Here is a 12,088-nt window from a genome sequence, read left to right on the forward strand (position 1 = left end):
GCCTCCAGGCATACTACCATTAATGCCACCCCTTTGATGCCAGGCATGCCACCTGGAATGATGCCAGTGGGTATAATGATGCCACATGCACCTAGAATACCACCTCTGATGCCTGATATGCCCCCTATTGTTCTGGGATTTCTTCAATGACTTAAGCAACAACTGTTTCAGCACCCGGTATTCTCAATAGACCACCTGCACCAACAGCAACAGTACCTGCTCCACAGCCTCCAGTTACTAAGCCTCTTTTCCCCAGTGCTGGTCAGGCTCAGGCAGCTGTCCAAGGACCTGTTGGTAGAGATTTCAAACCTTTAAATAGTATCCCTGCAACAACTACAAACCCTCAAAGCCTACATTCCCTGCTTATACCAGTCTACAGCTTCAACAACTAGTACAACAAATAGTACTAAGCTAAACCAGCAGCTTCTATAACAAGTAAGCCTGCTACACTTACAACAACCAGTGCAACCAGTAAGTTGATTCATCCTGGTGAGGTTATATCGCTGGAAGAGAGAAGGGCACAGTTACCTAAATATCAATGTAATTTTCCTCGACCAGGACAGTAATCCACCAGTTGGACCAATTGGAGGTCAGTATGGTGGTCAGTATCAAGGCATGCCAGGTTACCTTCCTGGTGTTTTGCCACCCTATGGGTAGGAACTGCCAATGGTGCCCCCTTACTAAGGGGGGCCTCCTAAACCTCCAATGGGAATGAGACCTCCAGTTACGTCACAAGGTAGCCGTTACTGATCTTACTTCATCCAGTCTAATAGGTTTGGCGATTAAACCTTTTCTTGACTTGTGTTGTTTATATAGCCACACTTCTGTCAATGAGGCTTCATTGTGACTTTAACAAACATTATCTTCCCACATATCAGGAACTATTGGACATTTATTTTACGTGGAAAAAATTATTTGGAATAATAAAGCAGGAACTTTTTCTGAAGTTGCAATTTATACTGTATGGCTTCTTTTTCATGTTTCATCTAGGTTTTTAGAAATGAAGTATAGTAAATCTGGTTTGTTAAATTATAAAGGCACTGGAATTACATAAACATACCACCTTAAATTAATAAAGGCAAGTTCTGTAAGCTTACATTGCTATTTGTAGGTATGCCTTCACAGCATTTCAAATGTTGTTGAGTTTCATGTCCCCAACCTAGCTTGGTGAGGGCTATAACTGTTTCCAAGTACTTGTACATTGGAAGTCTGAATGTGTAACAATATTTAATGTATTTAAAGTTCCTCATGTTGCAGGGTTTAAGAAATCTGACCTACCAAGGTCAAGTGACTTTTCTGTACTGTTAAACTTCAGGATAATAAAATGAGAGAAAAAAAAGTCAATTCTACCCAAATTAATCTACATATTTAATACAATCCCAATCAATTACCAGGGGACATTCTATACAGATTTAGAAAAAACAACCTAGAATTTATCCTGAATTATAAAAAACCCTGTATTCCCAAAGCCATACCACACAAGAAGAGTGGAATAGGAGGCATCTCACTTCCTGACCCCATAACATATTATAAAACTGTGATAATCAAAACAGCATGGTACTGGCATAAAAAACAGACAAGTAGACCAATGAAACAGAATAGAGATCCCATAAATCAACCCCAAAATATAGCCAACTGATTTTTGACAAAAAGCAAGAGACAATCCAGTGGGAAAAAGAAAATCACTTTAGCAAATGGTGCTGGAAAAACTGGATAGCCACTTGCAGAAAGATAAAACTGGACCACTATGTCTCACCATTAACAAAAATCAACTCAAAATGGATCAAAGACCTTAATCTAAGATCTCAAACCATAAAACTACTGGTGGAAAAAGGAGTAACTCTTGGAGACATCAGAGTAGACAAAAACTTCTTCAATAAGACCCCCAACACACAAGCAATAATCCCCAAAAACAGACAAGTGAAATTACATCAAGTAAAAAAGATTCTGCACAGCAACAGAAACAATAACTAAAATGAATTGACAACCCTCAGAATGGGAGAAAATATTTGAAAACTCTGTGCCTCAGATAAGGGACTGATAACGAGAATACACAGGAAACTCAAGCAGTTCACCTGATGGGGGGGAGGGGATGATCAACCTAATTAAAAGGTGGGCAAATGAACTAAACAGACAACTCTCTAAGAAAGACATACAAACAGCCAAAAAGCATATGAAAAAAATGCTCAACATCTTTTATCATAAAGGATATGCTATTCAAAACTACAATGAGATACCACCTAAGAATGGCTAAGATTTAAAAAAATAAAGAATGATAAGTGCTGGTGAGGCTGTGGAGAAAAGGGAACTCTCCTACACTGTTGGTGGGAATGTGGATTAGTACATCCACTGTAGAGAACAAAATGGAGATTCCTCAAAGACTTACATATAGAACTACCATTTGATCCAGCAATTCCTCGCCTGGGTATCTACTCAAAGGATAGGAAAATACTCAGCTGGAAAAACACTTGCACATCCATGTTTATTGCAGCATTATGCACAGTTGCTAAGACACAAAACCAACCTAAATGTCCACAAACAGATGAAATGATTGAAAAAGTATGGCACATACACACTTTGGAATACTACTCAGCCATTAAAAATGAGACCCTAGCATTTGATAGAAAGTCGATGAATATGGAACATTTACTGTTAAGCAAAGCAAGCCAGACTATGAAAGAGATACATCTTTTGTCCCCACTCAATATATATCGAATGCTTACATTCAGTGGCAGAAACTGAAATATTAGATGATATAAAGGCATTAAGAGCAACTATGAAACCAGAGACAGAGTTAGAGGAGGGGAGAAAATGGCAGAATGACAGATGTAAGGAGAAAAAGAAGCAAAACATTTAAGAAATACAAAACAGAAAATTATCTGTTGATGATAATATGTATTGTAATATCTTTGATTGGGCCAACATACAGTGTACTCTGAATAGGAACATTCATTTTGTATGCTGTAATGATATACAATGATTGATTGTAAAATAAAAATAATTTTTAAAATACACAAATAACAATAATAAAATAATAAGGTTATATTAGCTCTTTCTTTTTTTTTTTTTTTAGCAAAAATCTCTCTTTATTATATTATAAATTTTTTTTTTCTCATCACAACACACATATGAATTTTCCATCCAAAATACACTGTGCATTGGCTCAATCAAGCACATCAACATATATGTTCTCAGCAAATGATTTCCCAATTTTTGTGTCCTGCATACCTTGCCTTTTGTTTTGCCATCCTAGGTTCCCCATCCCCACCCTCTGCCATGTCCCATCTTCCTCCTCCATTGTCCCTGACATTCATGATTGCCCTCAATGGCTTCCGCCCCCCCCCATTCAATTGTTCTACCAATGAACTCAATTAGTCTAAGTATATCCACTAGCTAGCACAGCTGACATATCCTTACACATGTATCCAAATCTGATCCTAGGCATAAACCCCAGGGAGTAGAATGCACATACTATAAAGTAGTCCCCAGTTGTGTCCATACACCTCTCTTCAGTCATCAAATGTGCATTTTTTTTCCTCCTGCTTATTATTATTTTTTTATATTAAATTATATTGCCTAACACTCATTCCCTGAGTATCATCACAACACACCAAGTGTAGTTTCCCATCTAGGATAAACTGCATAGTGTCTCAATCAAGCATGTCGTCACCAATACTGTTCCATTTCTACTTTCATACATATAAATATGTTTTTTATCCTATGTTTGACCCTCAGCCCTTTCCCCCTCTCCCAATTACTCTATCTCTGCTATAGACAGCTATCCTCCAGAGGGGTCATTGAAAATGCGATACCTGCGAGTAGAGGGAGAGGGGTCACGAGTCCAAAGTTTTTAACAATAGGGAAAATAGATTCCATTCAAGGTTGGATCAAGTGTGGGTCTCGTGCAGTTCCGCAACTGTAGGTGAGTCTCCATGGAATACAGTCTCCGGAAGGCAGTTCTGGCAAGCAGAGTTGACCATCAGTTGATGCGGCACAGCAGCCATCTTGTGGTTAGCAGGAACGGTGTTGTGGAGGTCTGCAGCGTGACTTATCCTCTGGTATCTGGCTTCCCTAAGAATGGCAGGGTAGTTCCTGTTCTTGCCTGAGGTACCGCCCGCCTCCTGCCGCCGCCAGCTTAGCAGGGCCCCAGGGGGGACACGCACAGCCCGGAAGCGCCCGCCTCCTGCCGCCGCCAGCTTAGCAGGGCCCCAGGGGGGACACGCACAGCCCGGAAGGGCCCGCGACGTCCCGCGGTCGGACGCAGCCTTGGCGCCCGCCCTCCTCCTGCCCTATTAGCTCTTTCTTGACAGCACAGAGCAGAGAAGTGAAAATTTCATCTAGAAATACAAGTTCTTAAACTTTTTTGTTTTGTTTTAGAGACAAGGTCTTGCTATGTTCCCTAGGCTGGCTTTCAGACTCATGGTTCATCTCTTTTAGTCTCTTGAGTAACTGCGATTCAGGCACATATGCCATACCTAACTAGAAATGCGATTTTAATTTCCTTTTCTGAAATAAATCAGAATGCAATGCAAATTCACCCAGTTTGACTGACAACTGATAAATTCGGCAGGAAATCAGGTCCATCCAGGAGGCTCTTTCTTACCTTAACTACATAAGTTAGTGTGGAGGTGTAGGATGCATGAACTTAAGGATCTCTTTGGGTTTTTTCAGATCAGTCCCAGGAGAAAGCTGAGAGAACTGGTCCCTGACAGACCAGGAATGTGAAGGGTGCGTGCTCTCCCTCTACTCCCTCCCAGACCCCCGCGTAGGAGGTGTGGAACACATTTCTACTGCTCTCAGACTGTTGGTGGCTTGCAGGATCCCCTGGACCACACATCTTCTCCGGAAAAGGAGACATCTGCCTTGTATTGGTGTCAGCAGGACTTGGGCCTTGGCTTTGCAGAATCTCATTAACTTACAGCCTTCTGATATGTCGGTCCCCATGGCTACCGAAAGCAATGCATTTAAATTGTATTGCTGACATTTTCCTTTCTTTCAGATGGGTTTGGAATTTAGAAAAAAACAGAATAGGAAAAATAAGAAAAGAGAAGGAGAAATGTTGTAAAAGGAAGAAAAAGCTGCTTTCCTATCAACTGTTTATTCCCCCAAATGGAAATGTATTAAGCATGTTGCAAAGGAAAATGGGTGTGACCTTGTTCCTGAAACCACACGAAACATTTTGTTTCAGCCTGAGCCACAGCAGCTGGAAGAGAGTGCCTTGAAGGGCACTGAGTCAGAGTCCAAACCTCTAAGTGTAGACTTCCCTCTGGTAAGAGGGGAAGGAGGCACCACACATCTGGAGACGCAGAAACAGCAACAGAATCAGCTGGATGGTCCAGAAGACCATGGCCTTGGGCTCTTGAGGCTGCAGGAAAAGAAAGGGTGGTGGCATTCCGGGAACCCCACTGAGGCAGGAGATTTGGAATCCACAAAGGCCTGGTAGCCCTGGCCTTAGCTCTGTCTCTCCAGGCATTTTGGGGATTATAGAGTGACCATGCCTGCTTGATTTCCAGCCAGCTGTGAATACACATCAAGGATATCTCCCTATCACCGTCGTCCAAGGTCTACAGGGTGCTGGGTCCATGTGGGACCACATGCCTGATCCTTAGAATACAGAGGCTGAGCCTCATCCCTGTCCTCTGGCCTTTGCTCTCTTACTAGGGGGACAAGACAGATGTTCTCTGACAGTGTTCCAGAGAGTCTTGTGAAAGCCCTTCACTCCTCCATTGTCCTATTGTGGATACTATTTTTTTTCCTTTTTATTCAAGATAGAGCACATGTGTGTGCATATGAAAATGGAAGAGAGAGAGGAGCACTCTCCAAAGGATCTAGCCATGCCATGTTTCTCTTCTTTCTACCCTCCAGCCCGTCAGCTCTTAGGTATTCATGGGCCTCTGGTGTGTTTCCAGATGACTAGGCTGGGGATTTGAACTGCAATCACCATGTGTGATCTGGCTTCTCCTGAGCAGCACATTACTGCTGCATCAAGGACCAGCCCTTGTGGATACTTTTGTTTCTGTCTTTCTCTGGAAGAGATAAAAAGTCTAGGTTATCCTCGTCATCATTTAAAGAGTAGCGTTTGCCATGCTTGGGAAATGAGGAGCAGAATATTAGCTTTAAATATTGGGTCAACGGGCTGTATCAATAGAGGCTAGACTTAAGGGAAAATTTCATGAGCAATGAAGAGAGAATTTAGTGTAGTCCAGTCCTCCCACATTCACACTGGCAATGTCTCATTAGGGCATGATCAGAGACAAGTGTTCGAATCATTTCAGCAAAATTGCTGGGCACCTGCTACATGCCTGATGCTCTGCTAGGAACTTTAATAGTAAGTCAAAAATTATACATTTCCTTAAGGAACTTTCAAATAAGTTGGGTAATTAATATAAATATCATAATAAAAGAATTATATATGAATATAATTCCCTTCTCCCCTGACTTTGACTTCCCTTTATGAGAAATTCTAATAACTATGTGTTTACTTTTGCATATCCCTTTAGAAATGCAGAGTGATCAAGTCTCATGCACACAAATTATGAGTCGTTCCTATGAAATTAAAGAGGAGCTGGGAATCGAAAATAGAAAAGGGAAGTAAAGCAAATGGCATAAGTAGTAGTGCTTGTGCTGATGCTTGACAAAGTTAAAGTACATGAAGTGGTGGGTTGAAGAGCATTCCCTCAGAATTCATGTCTACCGCCAACCTCAGAATGTGACCTTAGTGGAAGGCTGGACAATGACAGTAGTAGAGTGTGATGCTCTGCAAGGCTGACCCACATGGGACAGGGTCATGTTCAAAGATGCCCCTGAGTACAGAGAACATGTGTGTGTCTGTGATCGGAAGGGCTGAGGCTAGGGGTGGGTGGTGGCATTATGACCCCGTTGGGAGTTGTAACACTCTCTCACTCTCTCTCTCTCTCTCTCTTTCTCTCGCTCGCTCGCTCATGGAAAAAATAAGCAAACTTAAAAAGAAAGAAAGAAAAAAGAATTTGACCCTTTGAAGATAAGGTCTTTGCAGATAAAATGAAGGTAAAGATTGAGGTGAGATCATACCGGATTAGGATAGACTGTAGAGTATTCTCATCAGAGACAGAGGCTACAAAAGAAAAGAAAGCCAGGTGATGACAGGAGCAGAGGCAGGATGGTGCTGCCACAAGCCAAGAACCCCAGGACTCTTCACAAGCTGCTGGAGGAAGAGACAGAGAAGGAGTCTCCCCTAGAGCGTTTAGAGGGAGAGTAGGCTCTGATGATACCTTGACCTTGGACATCTCTCCAGAACTGAGAGAATGCATTTCTGTCTTTTTAGTCACCTTGTTTATGGTCATTTGTTACAAGTAGCCCGCAGCCCCAGGAAACTAAGGCGATGAGGAAAAGTAAGCCATTCTTAGAGCCTGAGGCTATCCTGAGAGTAAGGAGGTTGCTAAAATGGAAAAGAAGAGTTGATAGTGTAAGCTTCTGCACACAAAGATCATGACTGAGATTTTAAACCCTGGGAGCCAAACGGAAGGGTTAAGAATGACCTGCCGAGTTCTGCCTCCTTGGTTCAACAAACTTATCTTTTTATCTCAAGCACCAACTTACTTGGCCTCTTTGAATCATGGCAGAATTGTAAAGAAGCTCTGCTGCTATGAGCCAGGATGCTCAGCCTTGCAAACCTCGAGGGTAGGACGGCAGGCCTGGGTGCTTCCCTGGCCAAGCACCGTACTGCTGAGCCAGCCTGCACACTGAATCCCGTGGCCCTGCAGGCAGAACCAGAGAGGTGGAAAATCAACAATTTCAAGTCCTCCAGTCAAGAAGACATTAAATATGTGGACGGAAAATGAGACTCAGAAAAGAAAAAACCTCTTTGCATGCATATTATCTGTAACAAGTCAAAACAAATATGCAAGCGGCTCCTTGAAACTGCTGGGAAGAAAAGTTAGCACATTTCTTTTGAAGTCTGGGATGGTAAGTGGAAATGGAGTACCATATCCGCTGCTACAACTTACAATGTGCAAAAGGTCAACCACAGCGTCTTTATTTAGACATCTGCCTTGGTGATTCATATAAAGGTGAGAAACCCTTTCACACACCTACCTCTCCAGGACTCAGAATCCTATTTTTCCACAAGATCTCAAATTCCACAAATTGCAAATGCAAATTTTCCTATCACCTTATCAAAACTCCAGAATAGCTCTGGTCTGGTGAAAAAGTATCTTCAGGCCCCTACACTGGGGCAGACTAGACACATGAGATTGTGTTGACATACAACATATTCTGTACCACCTCTCCACTCTTCACCTCCTTAGTTGACAGAAACTAGTCTACGCCTGATGTTCACTTGAGCATTTGATTAATAAACTGAACTGAATGAAAATGTTGGCAGAAAGAAAGGCTTCGAGAGGAAGACCAGCAAACGGGAAACTTGAGCAATGAATAAATCCAGCGTGACCAGGAGTATCTGAGGGCAGTGGTGGGAAATGGAGCTGCAGAGACCTATTGCAATCTTCAATACCCCATTAGGGGGTTTGGATTTTATTCTGTAGGTGATGGAGAGCCACCACAGTGAGCAGTACTAGTGTTTTAGGAACTTCATTCTGACACTCAAAGAGTAGATGTTTTTCGGGTAGACGATGGGTTAGGTTTTAAAAGAGGGGTGTGGTACAAAAGACTAGTTAGGAATCCAGTTAGCACTAACTAGTACAGACAAGAGATGATGATGATCTGAATTAGGGGGCAGGAGTAGAAAAAATTAAGAAGGCAATTAAAAGTAGAATCAACAAGATTTGTTTTGTTTTTATTTATTTATTTTTCATTGTCAGACGGTGCATGCATTCCCCAGAGAGAGACAGTTCTCTCCCCCCAATAGAGCATGATCTCACTCAATCTCTTCTCCTCCATTTCTCCTTCCTGTCAGTATTTTGGGTGTGCATGCACACACACCAGTCCATTTTCAAGACACTGGAACCAGGATTTGAACTATGGTGGCCACGTGGGATCTGGCTCCCTTAACCATTAGGTTATAGGGCTGGTCCTCATGTTAATAACTTAAAACTAAAAGGTTTTGTTTTTCTTTACTTAGAACATTAACTAGCAAATAAAAAATAAGTACGCCAGCACAAATATAAACAAACAAATGAACGAATGAACAAACATGACATGTTGACAGTATGGGAAAGAAAAAAAAAAAAAACTTCAGATTTTATATCCTTGAGCAACACTTTCACCCTTCTTTTTAGCAGAGGCCCTGCATTTTCATTTTGCACCAGGCTCTCCAAATTGCATAGCTTTCCTGCCTTTGCTACGGAGGTAAACTCAGTCTCAAACACAGGTCCCACCTGAAAATAGGCCAAGTGTCACCTTTTTTCTGAAGGACAGCTGTGCGCCCCAGTGTGTGTGTCTGTGTGTGTTTGCAGTTGGTGTAGCCCCCCTTCCCCGTGTGAGAACAGGAAGAGGACGGCTGGGTGTTGAAGCTCAGATGTGGTATTACTGCCATCTTGTGTCCAGAACAGGACACAGCACATAGCCTCCAGGAGGAGGCTCCCAGGCATGGGCTCTTGTGCCAGACTGGAAAACCAATTGGATTGCTATTCAGCTGGTGGTGTTTACGGCAGGCAGATGTGTGATGAGAACAGAGGCTTCACCCACTATCCACACCACCACTTCTGAGCCAGGGCTGACGATGTGTGTGTGTTCCCATGTCTCTCTCCTTCCACATCGTCTTTTCCTTCATTCCCATCTTCCTCTTTGTAGTTCCTTCTCATAGTCCAAGAAGCCTGGTTCTTCTAAATCAAATCAAGAAGGCCTGGCTCTCCTGTCATGGCTGCCCTTGGAGAACATCACTGGGAGGTATTGGGGAGGGGTCGGGGCCCAGGAGGGCTTTCGGGTCAAAGATGCTAGTGACTCAGCAGGGAGAGGCTGAGCTCTGGGACAAGCAACCACAGTAAACAGTCTTGGATGTGACTTCAGGAGTTGCAAACAAGGTAAGGTCTTTACTTACCAGATACAAAATTTAAAAAGGAGATAATTCTCCTACGAAACAGAAAAGATAAAGAAAATGATCAGAATCAGGTTTAGAACAGACACCAAAGGGAAAACTTATTGACGGTAGATAGAGAGGAGCCAGAGAAATGAAGACAAAAGGGAGAGTGAATGAGTTGGAACTAAGTATGAATGAAGCGAGCATCCCTGAATTTTCAGTTTCCTGCTTCTGTGGTCAGGGATCCGACTATAATCATCCCCAAGGATAAGCAAAGGTATTGATGCAGACTAGAAATAACCCCTTCCTTATGCCCCTTGAAAAACACCTTTCCCTAATTTTTTTTTTTTGAGAGGTTTTCGCTATAGGGCGCATGCGCTTGCCAGACAGACAGAGACATAGAGACAGAAAGCGAGAAATCACCCCCCAGGGGGGATGGTCACACCGCAATCCCTTCTCCTCCATTCTCCTCTCGGGATCTTGGACACGCACGCACACGTGCCCGGCGTGAGTTTTAAGCCACCGGGTCCGGGACGTGAACCGCGGTCGACTACGTGGGAGTCCAGCGACATAGCCATTACGCTAACTGCTGGTTCTCCTTTCCCTAATATTTTGAGTGAAGACATAGAGGCATAAAAAGATAAGAATGGGTAATATTTTAAAATCAACTACAACATATGTGTTTATCTAAAAGCAGCTGTACATTATAGGGAAACAGGAAAAATGTGAAGACCATAAAAATACCCAGTAATTTGCTCACTCATTTTTACTTAGCATTTGAGTGTATTTCCTTCTAGTCTTTTTTTCTGTCTAATCTATACCTATACCTGTATGTGTATATGTGTATGTATGTGTGTATAAGTGTGTGTGTGTGTATATATATGTGTATATATATATATATATATACATCGTGTATATATATACACATTAAAATGCAGTGTGTGTTTGTGAGTGTGTGTTAGTGTGCCATACAGTGCATGTGCTAGCTGAAGAGACAGAGAGAGATACTGAAAGGGAAAGTGAGAAATCACCTCCAGAGGAAATGGCTGTGCCACAATCCATTCTCCTCTTGGGATTTTGGGCACACACAGACATGCTCCTGGTGTGAGTGTCAAGCCATTAGGTCCAAATTCAAAAGACAGTCAGCCATGTGGGAAGCCAACACCTTAACCACCATGCCACCTGCTGGCCCTAATATATAAATTTTTAATTTTGGAACCATCACGCTGTTTTGAACTTAAAACTGTTATTTCTTAATTTATTTAACTCTCCCACTACTATTGGACTTTTGCATTATTTATTTGTTCTTGTTATAAATAATCCTGTGGTAAACATTCTTATAGATAAATTTTAGAGTTTCTCAGTAATTTCTTGAAATAGATTTCTCAAAGTGGCATAACTGGGTTAACAGGTATAAGCTTTTTTTAAAGTGCATTTTTTAAGTGTATTAATTATTTTTAACTTACTATACAGCATGTACTCACTAGAAGGAACCCGAGAGAGAGAGAGAGAACATGAGAAAGCAAGCTGCCAGGTCTGGGACTCAAACCATGGTCGGCCATGTGGGAGTTCAGCACCTTAGCCACCATACCACATGCAAGCCTCCAAGGTATAAACTTTGAAAATTCTTGGGACTAACAGATGGCATAATGGTTACATCATTGGACTCTCACATGGCCAAGCATGCACCCGATAGCAAAAATTTCTCTAAAAAAAAAATAATAGTAAGAGGGATCAGCAGATACATGGTTACATCACTGGATTCCCATGTAGTTGATTGCAGTTGGAATCCAGAGCCCCATGGCTTAAAAAAACTCAGACTGGGTGCATGTGCATGAATGCTCAAAATCACAAAAGGAGAATGGAGGAGAAGGGACTGCAGTGTAGCCATCCCCCTGGGGGAATGATTTCTTGCTTTCCCTCTCTCTCTCTCTCCAGTGAGCATATGCACCCTATGGTAAAAACGTAAACATATATTAATATATTTTTTCTTCTTTTTAGTGTTTAACTCTTCAATGTATCTAAAATTTCTTTGACATGTGGTAAGAGAAGACGTGAAGACATGCTGTAAAAAGTTTTCCTAACTCTTTACCCAGCGTTTCACGCGTTCAATGAATTTTACACCTCTTAGTG

The 12,088-nt window shown here is 42.1% G+C and overlaps 1 pseudogene; it reads left to right on the forward strand.

The window, feature by feature from the left end:
- The window catches only part of LOC102481272 (BUB3-interacting and GLEBS motif-containing protein ZNF207 pseudogene), a 1,222-nt pseudogene extending 472 nt beyond the window's left edge, over positions 1-750 (forward strand).
- Positions 751-12,088: the final 11,338 nt, after the last annotated feature.

The sequence above is a fragment of the Tupaia chinensis genome, unplaced genomic scaffold (genome assembly GCF_000334495.1).
Source record: "Tupaia chinensis unplaced genomic scaffold, TupChi_1.0 Scaffold000369_1, whole genome shotgun sequence".
In the NCBI taxonomy this organism is placed as follows: domain Eukaryota; kingdom Metazoa; phylum Chordata; class Mammalia; order Scandentia; family Tupaiidae; genus Tupaia; species Tupaia belangeri.